This window comes from Portunus trituberculatus, chromosome 23 (genome assembly GCF_017591435.1).
Source record: "Portunus trituberculatus isolate SZX2019 chromosome 23, ASM1759143v1, whole genome shotgun sequence".
Lineage (NCBI taxonomy): Eukaryota > Metazoa > Arthropoda > Malacostraca > Decapoda > Portunidae > Portunus > Portunus trituberculatus.
Genome location: NC_059277.1, coordinates 5402154 through 5412500, shown reverse-complemented (window position 1 = coordinate 5412500; position 10347 = coordinate 5402154). Strand labels below are relative to the sequence as shown.

Below are 10347 nucleotides of genomic sequence, written 5' to 3'. Positions count from 1 at the left end.
AGACGCCATCCTGCACGCCCACACGCTGGGCTTCTTACCACAAGCATCGTGGCATCACACACGAAACACGGAGGCAACAAAGCAAGAAACAGATGCTGCTTCGCTTCCTCCTCGTCTGCGCCAGCTGGAACTCTTCCTTTCGTTTCGTCTATTCTCGATTTTTATCCTAACTTGTTCATAGACTGCATCTCTCACCTAATAGTTATTACTCGGTGACTAAGTCTAAATTTCCCTACTCTTTCCCTGTTTGTCGCTCTAAGCGTTTCTACATGAAGGCAGCGCCACAACCCTGTTCTTTATCAGCAGTGAGCGCCGTGCGGTTTCCTGTTCCTAGGAGGGAGTACAGTAACAGTAGTGTGTTGTGAACGTCTCAGCCTTGTCCCGCACCGCTGGTGCCACTGCCGCTGCCCGTAACAAGGCTCGGCGCGAGCCTTATCAAAGCATTCCTTGTGCCGCCTTGACAACGCTCATTAACACTCCCGCTTAGCGGCACAACACCGACAAGGTGCTATAGCTGCCAGTCCGGCACTCAGCAATTACCGTCCTTAGTTACATAAACACGAGATCATCCGCGGCACGAAGCCTCTCCCCTTTACCCTCTTTGTCTCTCGCCTCTCCACATGAATCGCGTGGAAGTGAACCACCTGTTGCACTTGTACTACCACCTCCACCACCACCACCAGCTTCCTCCGCGGGAAAGACTGACTGACTCAACTTACTAAACTTGCACTTACACATAAAATGAAGGAAGTGAAGCAGTAGTAAAGCAACAGGTGCTCCCGCAACACGCAAGATTAAAACAATGGAAATTGCAAGGCGTGGGACGTAACACACGGCAGTAATCGGCGGCTCCTCAGACCACTCTACGGAGGCGAACCGCGAGTGCGTGGACGCGGGAGGGTAGCGAGGGAGAGGAGCGAGGGAGAAGCTGTGCAACTGATCACTGCCACACGCAAACTGAGTCGAGACCCCCACGCGCCCCGAGTTACGCGGGCAGCACCACCACCACCACCACCAACAGCAGGACGGGGAGGAGGAGGAGGAGGAGAGGAGGGGACTGGTAGCATCAAGCAAGCATGTGACTGGACGTCAGGCGCTGCCTCTCCCCTTCCCTTTCTGCCTCAATCAGTTCATGTCGCGCTTGTATTGGTTCAGTAAAGATGATGATGATAATAATGATAGTGATGATGATGATCTAACTACTATAATTCTGACCCTCTAGTTACGTTGAGTCACCATTCTCCTCTTTAGTAATATCGGTACAAACTAACAATAAGATACACTGAATAAACAAAGGCATGTTGCATTGTGAACACCCCATCGGGTTATCATGACTTCATCACTGCGGAGACACTTGATAATGAACAGGGGCAAGAATTACAACACCTTTGACTACCAATACTGCATTGTCACAAGTCGTGTCCAGCCAACACAGTAGTAATTATATTCCCGACCTCATAAAAGAACACCATACATATAAATAATAGCGAAAGAAACGGTCTTTTTGATGATGGACTGAGCTGCATCTTATGAAGCAGTGAATCTATCATTCCCGCTCATTCATACATCTAGCCTCTCAAAGCTCAGTAATGACAGTGCTAACTACTCACAACCTGATTGTTGGTTTAGTTTAGCCAAGTTTGTTCTGCAAAGTAATCTTTTAAACTTTCTATAATGATTTTGCATGACAAGCCATGGCTAGGCCTGTTCTCAAAGCCTAAGATATACTACCTATAAATCTAGTCTTTCAAAGTTTCTTGGCGCACCAACAAGCCGAATGCTGGTTTAGTTAAATCTATCCTACCTGAATATTTATTTGTTCCCAGTGATCTGGTGAATCATTACGACATTCCATCTTGATACACTTGACCTTCCCACCAAGCACGGGAGGGACACTAGCACACCAGTGACCAGCAGCACGTACTACTGCACGGGAGCGGTCACACGTAGTATATACACCGCTAGTTAAAAAAAGAAAAAAAAAATGGCTGGTAATAAGAAAACGATGCAGTGAGTCTCACTCATTCTCGGGATGCGAGGGGGGTATGTGGAGTGAGGGGCGGCTGATGAGTAGGATCCAATATTTCGTATAGGAACTGACGATAGGACAGCGAAAGCATACAACTGGGCACTACGAGCATAGTCACTTGGCACGGGGACGGATGCCATGGCACTCCAGGTCATTATCATGATCAAGGCAGTTTGGCTTCACACGAGCGTTTCTGGTCGCGGTTTTGGGTGCGAAGCATTTTAACATAAAACAGAATTCAATGGGACCTTTCACGTGTAATGCAGAACAAACACAGAGCCGCGCGTCCTTGCTGGCTACCAGCGGCTATGGGAGGCTGCAACATTCACACAAACATTCAGGGCCGTGCAGAGGGGGGGGTGCGGAGGGGGCTTGAGCCCCTGCCCCTTTGAGCCTTGATGCCCGAAGTGCCCTTTAGCAACATTTACGGGGCGCCAAATTGAAGGTATGCTTTTGTATCCTTTCTCAAATTCATGCTCCATGTGCCCCTTTTAAACTTTTGAGCCCCTGCCCCTCCAATGGTCTCTGCACAGCCCTGCAAACATTCTAGGAGGAGCCGAGCACGCCACGCAGGTCTCGCTCTCAGTTCGGTGAGAGTGAGGCCTAGCGCAATCAGTTACACATCCCATCCCGTGGATGCAGACACAACTTAAGTGTGTAGTACATCTGAGTATGATGTAACAGTCATGATTTATAGTAAATACGCACAGATATATGATCATAATTGATATACATGCATTCATACATCTTTCCGTGATTGTAATGAAGATCACGGTAACTATGGCAGAGGCTGTGGGTAGTGTCTCCATGGCTCCAAAAGGGTGAAATATATGATCTGCAGTCATGATATATAGTAAATATGCATAGATAGTTGAGTATAACTGATATAAATGTAGAGCCTACATCATACCTTGCACGTGGTTGTACTGTCACCGTTGTAGTGAACATCCCGGGCGGTCCTGGCGTGAACGCGCACATAGCAAACGCATGTACAAAAGTCTAATGGAAACAAATACTAATAAACAAACAAAACAAAACAGTGTCTCTCGATGCACCTAATCAAACGCCTCCTTGAGATCGACATAGGCTATAAGCATCCCTCGTTGAAACTCACGGCGGCTCTCCACCAGCAAGCGAAGCGCTAGGATCCGGTCAGTTGTTGACTTACCGGTAGTGGTGGGCAGAAACCGTAATCTCAAGTATTAAAGGAACCGGTTCCTTGGCCGGGCGGAACAGTCGGAACCGGTTCCGAAACCGGTCCCGCGTGGAATCAGTGGAGCTCGGCTGGTGAATACCGAATACCAGAGTCTCGGAACCGCCAGCGCGCTGCTTGATGAATAACAGGCGCGCTGGCGGTTCCGAGACTGGTATTCATCAGCCCGCGGAACCGGTTCCAGAATTCTTTTCTCTTGGGAATCAGTAGAGCACGGTTAGTGAACACCAGAGTCTGAATCCCCAGCGCATTGCTTGATGGTTACCAGGGAAGGGTGTAGTGTCCCAGGATTCATCTAGATTACTGGCCGGGATGATTTTAGAATACAAAGTGCTGACTCCCGGTCCTAAGAGACTTATAATCTGTGATGGATACTGAATGACAGTGAATGTAAATGGATGCACAGTTCAGCTAATGAAATACTCTTATCTCACACAGGATTCCTTTAATAATACACATGCTTGAGCTGTCCTATTTTGCTTCGATGCCATTGTCTTAATAGATCTGAATGTGATAAATATTTTTCTAATACCGCAAATTTAGGTATTACCTCGATATATACACCTTTAACACAATGTGCTAGAAAAATCCTTGGTGGCTGGGAAAAAAAAAATGTTACGATTCGATAGAAAAAGGTATTGTATAATCAGCAATTGATGAATTATGTGTGTGTAGGCAAATTATGAATTTTTTCATTTGATCATTAGAATGACGGTCGCGCGTCCCACTCTCAGTTCGGCAGGCTTAGCTCTTATGACGTGTCTTTTTTTTTTTTTTTTTTTTGCCATCACCCTAGCATGGGTATTAGGTCATTTTTCATTGATTTATTTATTCTTTTAAGATTTAAACTTTCTTTGATTTCTATTACCAATTTTTTTTTTTTTATTTGTTTATTAATCATTATCTATTTCTTATTTTTTATGTTTACTTTTAAATATTAACATTATAGACACACTCAGGTTCTCATACACGCTTCATTCACACAGGGATCCTACTCCTATCTCAAAACTATTGTCCTTTGTCAGGGCATGGGGGGAGGGAGGGATAACTCACAAGCATTCAGGGTGGCTAAGTAGTATCACTACGTATTGCACATATACATTAAGAGGAAAACATTCACATCACATCACGCAAAACTGTAATCATACGCACTTTTTTTTTTATTTACAAACATATTATTGTTGAAATATTTACAGTGCAAAATAAATATATACAAATAAATTGCAACTCTCTGATTAAATTGGTATCAGTCAGGTAAATCATCAGAGAATGAGAGAAATGAAATAGTCTGCCTTTTAAGCACCTCGTTTCTTGTCCCGGTAGAGCTGCCAACACTCGTTGTACAACTAGATACAATTTGATATATATTGCTTTGACAAATAACCAAAGCTGGACACGATAATGATGAGAAAGATGTTATAATAACCAATAAATCATTATGTGATATTTTTACAAGTATAGTGTCTCACTGATGATAGATTTAGTAATAGATAGTTATCATAGACATTCATACGTAGTGCCTACACGGACATATTTTCTGCTACGGCAGCAGTGGGCTTGTGGTGACGGTGATGGTAACTGTGGTGGTGGCGGTGGGCTGTACTGACCCATACACACCCACACACAGCCATAAAAATTCAAAAAACACTCTTACATACCGAAAACACTCGTAAACACACTCAAAACAACCCCCCCACACACATCAAGAACATGTCTACACACACACACACACAAGTGAAGTGAAGTGTTGCTATATTATCGACACCAAGCACCAATTAAGCTCCAGCACCAAACACCAAGCAAGACAAGCAGTGCAAGTCTTCGCCACAACCCTTCCATACTGTCTTTTCTTCATCAATTAAAGGTATTTATAAGGCAATTCACTTATCTTCAGGTTTCCTTTACATATGAGAGTGAAAACATACACAAATATTAAAAGGTGATACGTATAACGATCATTATACATGTATAAGCAAGGCGTCAGTATTAACAGCTGATATTTGCTTCCTTCACTTACCCTAAGCCAAACATGTGTCAGAATGCAGCCACCAGTCTACTATTTCATATCCCATAGTAAAAAACTATATGGCTTAATTTTGGCTTCGTGAGATGATAAAGACAACATATCGAGGTCCGCCATCGCTATTCCCGGTGTTGCCTCCTGGCCGCCTACCCTAGCGGGCCCCAAACCAACACCCTCCCCTTCTCCCCGGCAGCCTGTGGGGTCAAATACTTTTTTCAAATATTTCCTAACGGTAATAGTACGCTTCCATGGTATGTTTTTTATGGTTTCTATAAATGTTTCGTTGTGTTTGAAGTATTTTTCGCGCCTGTATTGGATAAATATGTAGCGTTTAGTGCTGTTTTATGGCGTATGTTAAAGGCTTTTTAACGGTCAAAAATTTTAATTTTTCATTTTGAGCTTTTTTATTTGAACCTATAAGTGAGCCTTTATGGTATCAAAGAATCGTCTGTACTCTTTTAAGTGTGAAATCAATCTATCAAGAGAAATATGTGGACTTTGAAATGGTGTCTGGTGCTGTTGAACAAAGGTCTTATTTGTCTTTATTTTATTTGCTCACGTTTCTGCTTATCGGCCTAACCCGCTGTAGAATGTCTTAAAAGATAGCTCAGACTCCGTGAAATGTGGTAAAATACTCGCCAAGTGAAAATGGCTTGACTCTCCAGGACGTTTTAGGAAAGTTATTGTTGACAATGTTTTACACTTTTAACGTAATTGATTTTGAAATCTTTAAAAATCTAGCTGAGCTGGAGATATTTTGATATTTTGAAAATTAGTTTAAATATTTATCACGTCATAAAATGTCATGCATTCGTCCGTGGCTTCGTGTTCTATAAAAGTCATTTTTTAAATCAAATCATCTACGTAATTTAGCCGAGTCACCCCCGTTCCCGTTCTCTGTGATGTCCACAGCCCAGGTGATGAATCATCATAGCCCCAGGCTGGCGCGTCTTCCAACATCCCAGCTCGTCAATATTTTGCCTAATAACTAGTGATTTCTACGTGTTTTCGTGTGTTTCTAAGTTCAGGTGTGTAGATATTGGTAGCGAAGGAGGAAGAAAGGAGAAATAAAGGAGGATAAGAAGGAAATAAGGAGAAAGGGAAGAGGAAGTGGAGGAGCAGCCAAGTCACAATACTTAAGTCACCCTCCATTTCCTCAATATTTTGTCTAACATATAGTGTTTTGATGCGTTTCTAGGCTCAAGCGTGTAAATGAGAGCAATAGAAGGAAGACGAAGGAGAAACAACAGAGGAGGATGAAGAAGAAATGAGAAATAAAAGCGGAATAGGAGAAGGAAACCAGGTGTAATAGTTAGGTAAGTGTCCCTTTTAATCTTAACGTTCTTTATAGTGCATACTGTTTGTTTTGGGATATATTGGGATGGTTCAAGCATGGTACAATAACGAGACAGGTAGACGCACGAGAGTCTTGAACTCACAGCCCTACTGGTAAGTCTTCTGAAACGCTGTTTCTGTGACGTCATCCACTCGCCTAGCCAGCTCTGATCGCGATAGTCTGCTACTCAATAAATCATGAATAATCAATATAAAACTTTTTTCTTTTCATGATCCATTAGTTATGCAGTTGAAAATTAAATATGATACACATTAGTGATTGAATGTTGATGATATTTCATAGCGATAGACAAGATATTGTACGGATAAAGACATGTCAGATAGCCTAGTAGATGTGGCTCAAAAACATTGTTAGTGGATTTTTCAAGCCATATACATTATGCATAATTGCATAATGCACATTGATTTCCTCTGATCCTCTTCGCCTTCATGTACCTTCGTCGTCTTCCTCAGCACCTCACTGTTCTCTCTACATATAAAACTACAAGAGGCTAAAGGCTAATGCACGTATGAGTCTAAAGGCGATCCACACTATACAGGGACGGTCACGCTCTGTTTACGGTGCTGTCACATACTAAATGCATTTCAGTGGGGACCGTAAGCCATTGAAATGCATGTAATATGAATGGACCGTGCGTGTATACCGCTATTTAAACGTGGCAATCAATTCCTTTAGCTTGCATTGGCCCTAAACTATTCACACTTCATATAGGTACTTTATTCTTGAGTGTAAACCCATGGTACAATAACGAGAGACATCAAAAAAGTTATTGTACCATGGTACAGTCAGTAGCCTGTAAGGCTGGCATAGCCTGTAAATTATGGACTAGGTCTAGGCTACTAGTAGAACTAATTTCGTTCATTAAGCAGATTATACAATTTCTAATTTGGAGTGTTGAAACTGATCAGATTTAGCCAGTAAATATAAGTTTCCTTACCTGTATTTTCTGCAGAAAGGCCACTTCCATTATCGTGTCCACGAAATGGCAGATTTTGATCAGGGACTGCCTCAGTTTTTAGATCCCTCCAACTCCTTGGAACTGGGGAACCTAATAACTCATATTTCAAATTGCGCTTAATTTGGGCGGAACTAAAATGTTGCTCACAAATCACGGCATTATTTACGTTTACTGTGTCAGCACGATAGCATTTTTGGAGCCACTGTCTTGCGATGGTCTTGTTCTTGCGGAATTTATATTTAAAATTACCAGACTTGGCAGGCGTGCATCCATACACTGCACAAGGTCTAGCTTTGCCCATACTAACAATAAGAAATTAATATTAAGGCACATGAAACATACAATACAATCAAATTCTGCCACACGTGTACACTCACTGGAAGATATGGAGTTGTTTACACGACCGGATGACGTCACTGAGTCAGCTGGTGGTTCCAATAATGTTTTGGTGCGTCTACCTATCAAAAAGTTATTGTACCATGGGTTCAAGTGTGTTCAGCAGTGTTGCAGGGTGTTATGAGTATGTGTTGGTGCATTTTGTGTATTTTCAGTGTGCTTTAGGCCTTTTAGGTATATTTTACGTACTTTGAGTATGTGGACTGAGATGTGTGTCAGTATTCGTGTGTTTTGAGTGTTTTTTGGGGGGAGCATTTTGAGGGTTTTTGTGTTTTTGGGTTATTTTGAGTGTTTTAAGCTATGTGGATGTGAGTTAGGAGTCTTTTGGATGTGTGTGGGGGTGATTTGGATATATATTTGGGTGTTTCTAGTTTTAGTAAGTTTTAGGTGTGTTTGGGGGCATTTTGTGGGGTTGCATGACTTTTTGACTATGATAGGGGATGATATTGGGTGTTGTAAGTGGTTTGGGTGTGTGGGGGTGATTTTGGTTTATATTGGTGTTTCTAGTGAGTTTTAGGTGTGTCTTGGTGCATTTTGATATGTTGCATTGTGTTTTGAGTGTGTTTTATGTTAGCATTGAGTATTTTAAATGGTTTGGGTGTGTGGGGGGTGGTGATTTTGGCATATAGTGGTGTTTCTAGAGTGTTGCGTGTGTTTTGGTCCTTTTGAGGTGTTGCTTGGTTTTATGAGTGTTTTTTGGGTTAGTTTTGAGTGTTGCAAGTGGTTTGTGTGTGTATTTTGGTAATTTTAATGTATACTGGGTGTTTCTAGTGAGTTTAAGTGTATTTGGGGACATTTTGAGGTGTTGCGTGGTGTTTTGAGTGAGTGGTCGGAAGCCTCACCGCCGTCGCCGCCTCATCGCTTATTCCCCCCGTCCCATCCCGCCAGTTTCCGCCCCACATATTCAGGGCAATATCGAGTGTTTTGCAGGCGTGTTCATGTAATTTAAAGGCTTGTTGTGTACAAAGAGATAGAGGTGGTGGCGAAGGAAGGGATAGAAAGAGAGTGAGGGAGGGGGGAAGAGGAGATAGAGCTCTCGAGAAATGGTGCAAAAAAAAAAAAAAAAAAATTCCTCAGCTTTACAGCAGGATTTCTTCACTTTTATTAGTGTAAAGCAAGTTCCAATCCGCCATAAGATCATGTCTAGCTGTGTTTTATATTTCTCGTTATAATGTAACACTTTCGTCACCAGTTGCGCTCTAATCACTTTCGTCATGTAACCAATTATATATATATATATATATATATATATATATATATATATATATATATATATATATATTTTTTTTTTTTTTTTTTTTTTTTCTTAATTAGCATACCTAGGATCGCTTTGGTGTTTGATATAGAACTTAAAAAAACATGAAAAACACGACTCAAGCAATAATATTCAATAAAAATTCAGTCTAACTATGCGTATTTTCAAATTTAGCCTAAAAAGGTACCTTATTTCCTTTATACGACAAACAATGTGTTTTCTTTCTTTTCCTAGAGACTACAATTTTTTTTACAGAATTCATAATACCACTTAAGGCGGGTTTACACGTGCCAATTTGCGACTTTTTTTTTTTTTTTTTTTTTTTGACGTACGTAATGTTTCCGACTCATAATCTGCGTGTAACGACTGCAAAAAAGCAGTCTCAAAAAAAAAAACTCTCTCTCTCTCTCTCTCTCTCTCTCTCTCTCTCTCTCTCTCTCTCTCTCTCTCTCTCTCTCTCTCTCTCTCTCTCTCTCTCTCTGATTCGTTTTTCTACCTCTACCATTAATGATAATAATAACCTACAGGTCTCTTGACGTCACCTTGCTTATAGTGTTGTTAGGATATCTATGTATGAAACTTTGCCCTGGAGTGACATTCATAATTTATACCTGGTCAAGTGACACTCCACACCTGGTCAAAGTGACTATGGTCAAATGTAAAGCTGGTCAAATGTCCTAGATCCGCTTGACTCAAGAAATAGCTTATGTCATCACAAGACATGAAAAATTAATCTGCACATTATGAATAAAAGAAATTAGTATTAAGCTGATGAGAACTCAAGCACAAATCATTTAATATGTCAGAAATCCAAGTATTGGTTGAGTAACTGACTGATGGGAGGGAAAAAACATGTTTGCGTGGAGGGAGAGGTGGAAAGGGTCATCCGAGAGAGAGAGAGAGAGAGAGTTGAGATACATGAAAAATCTTAGTTCTAAATAAATCATCTAAAGCCTAAAATCTCTCTCTTTCTCTCTTAGGCTTTAGATAATTTCATTTAGAAGGTTTTTTATGCATCTTTTAACTACTTATGAATCTATAGGGCTATTTCTCCCTATCCAGACCTATTTAATTCATATATCTTGAATTATCTCTCATGAATGTATTTGGCCATTT

At 41.3% G+C, this 10347-nt stretch overlaps 1 protein-coding gene across 1 annotated transcript in view; it reads right to left on the bottom strand.

The window, feature by feature from the left end:
* Positions 1–1113, bottom strand: part of LOC123507694 — a 360684-nt gene extending 359571 nt beyond the window's left edge. The window contains exon 1 of the mRNA XM_045260831.1: positions 1–1113. This exon is cut by the window's left edge and continues 312 nt beyond it. The gene's annotated coding sequence lies outside the window, so the exon portion shown is untranslated.
* Positions 1114–10347: the final 9234 nt, after the last annotated feature.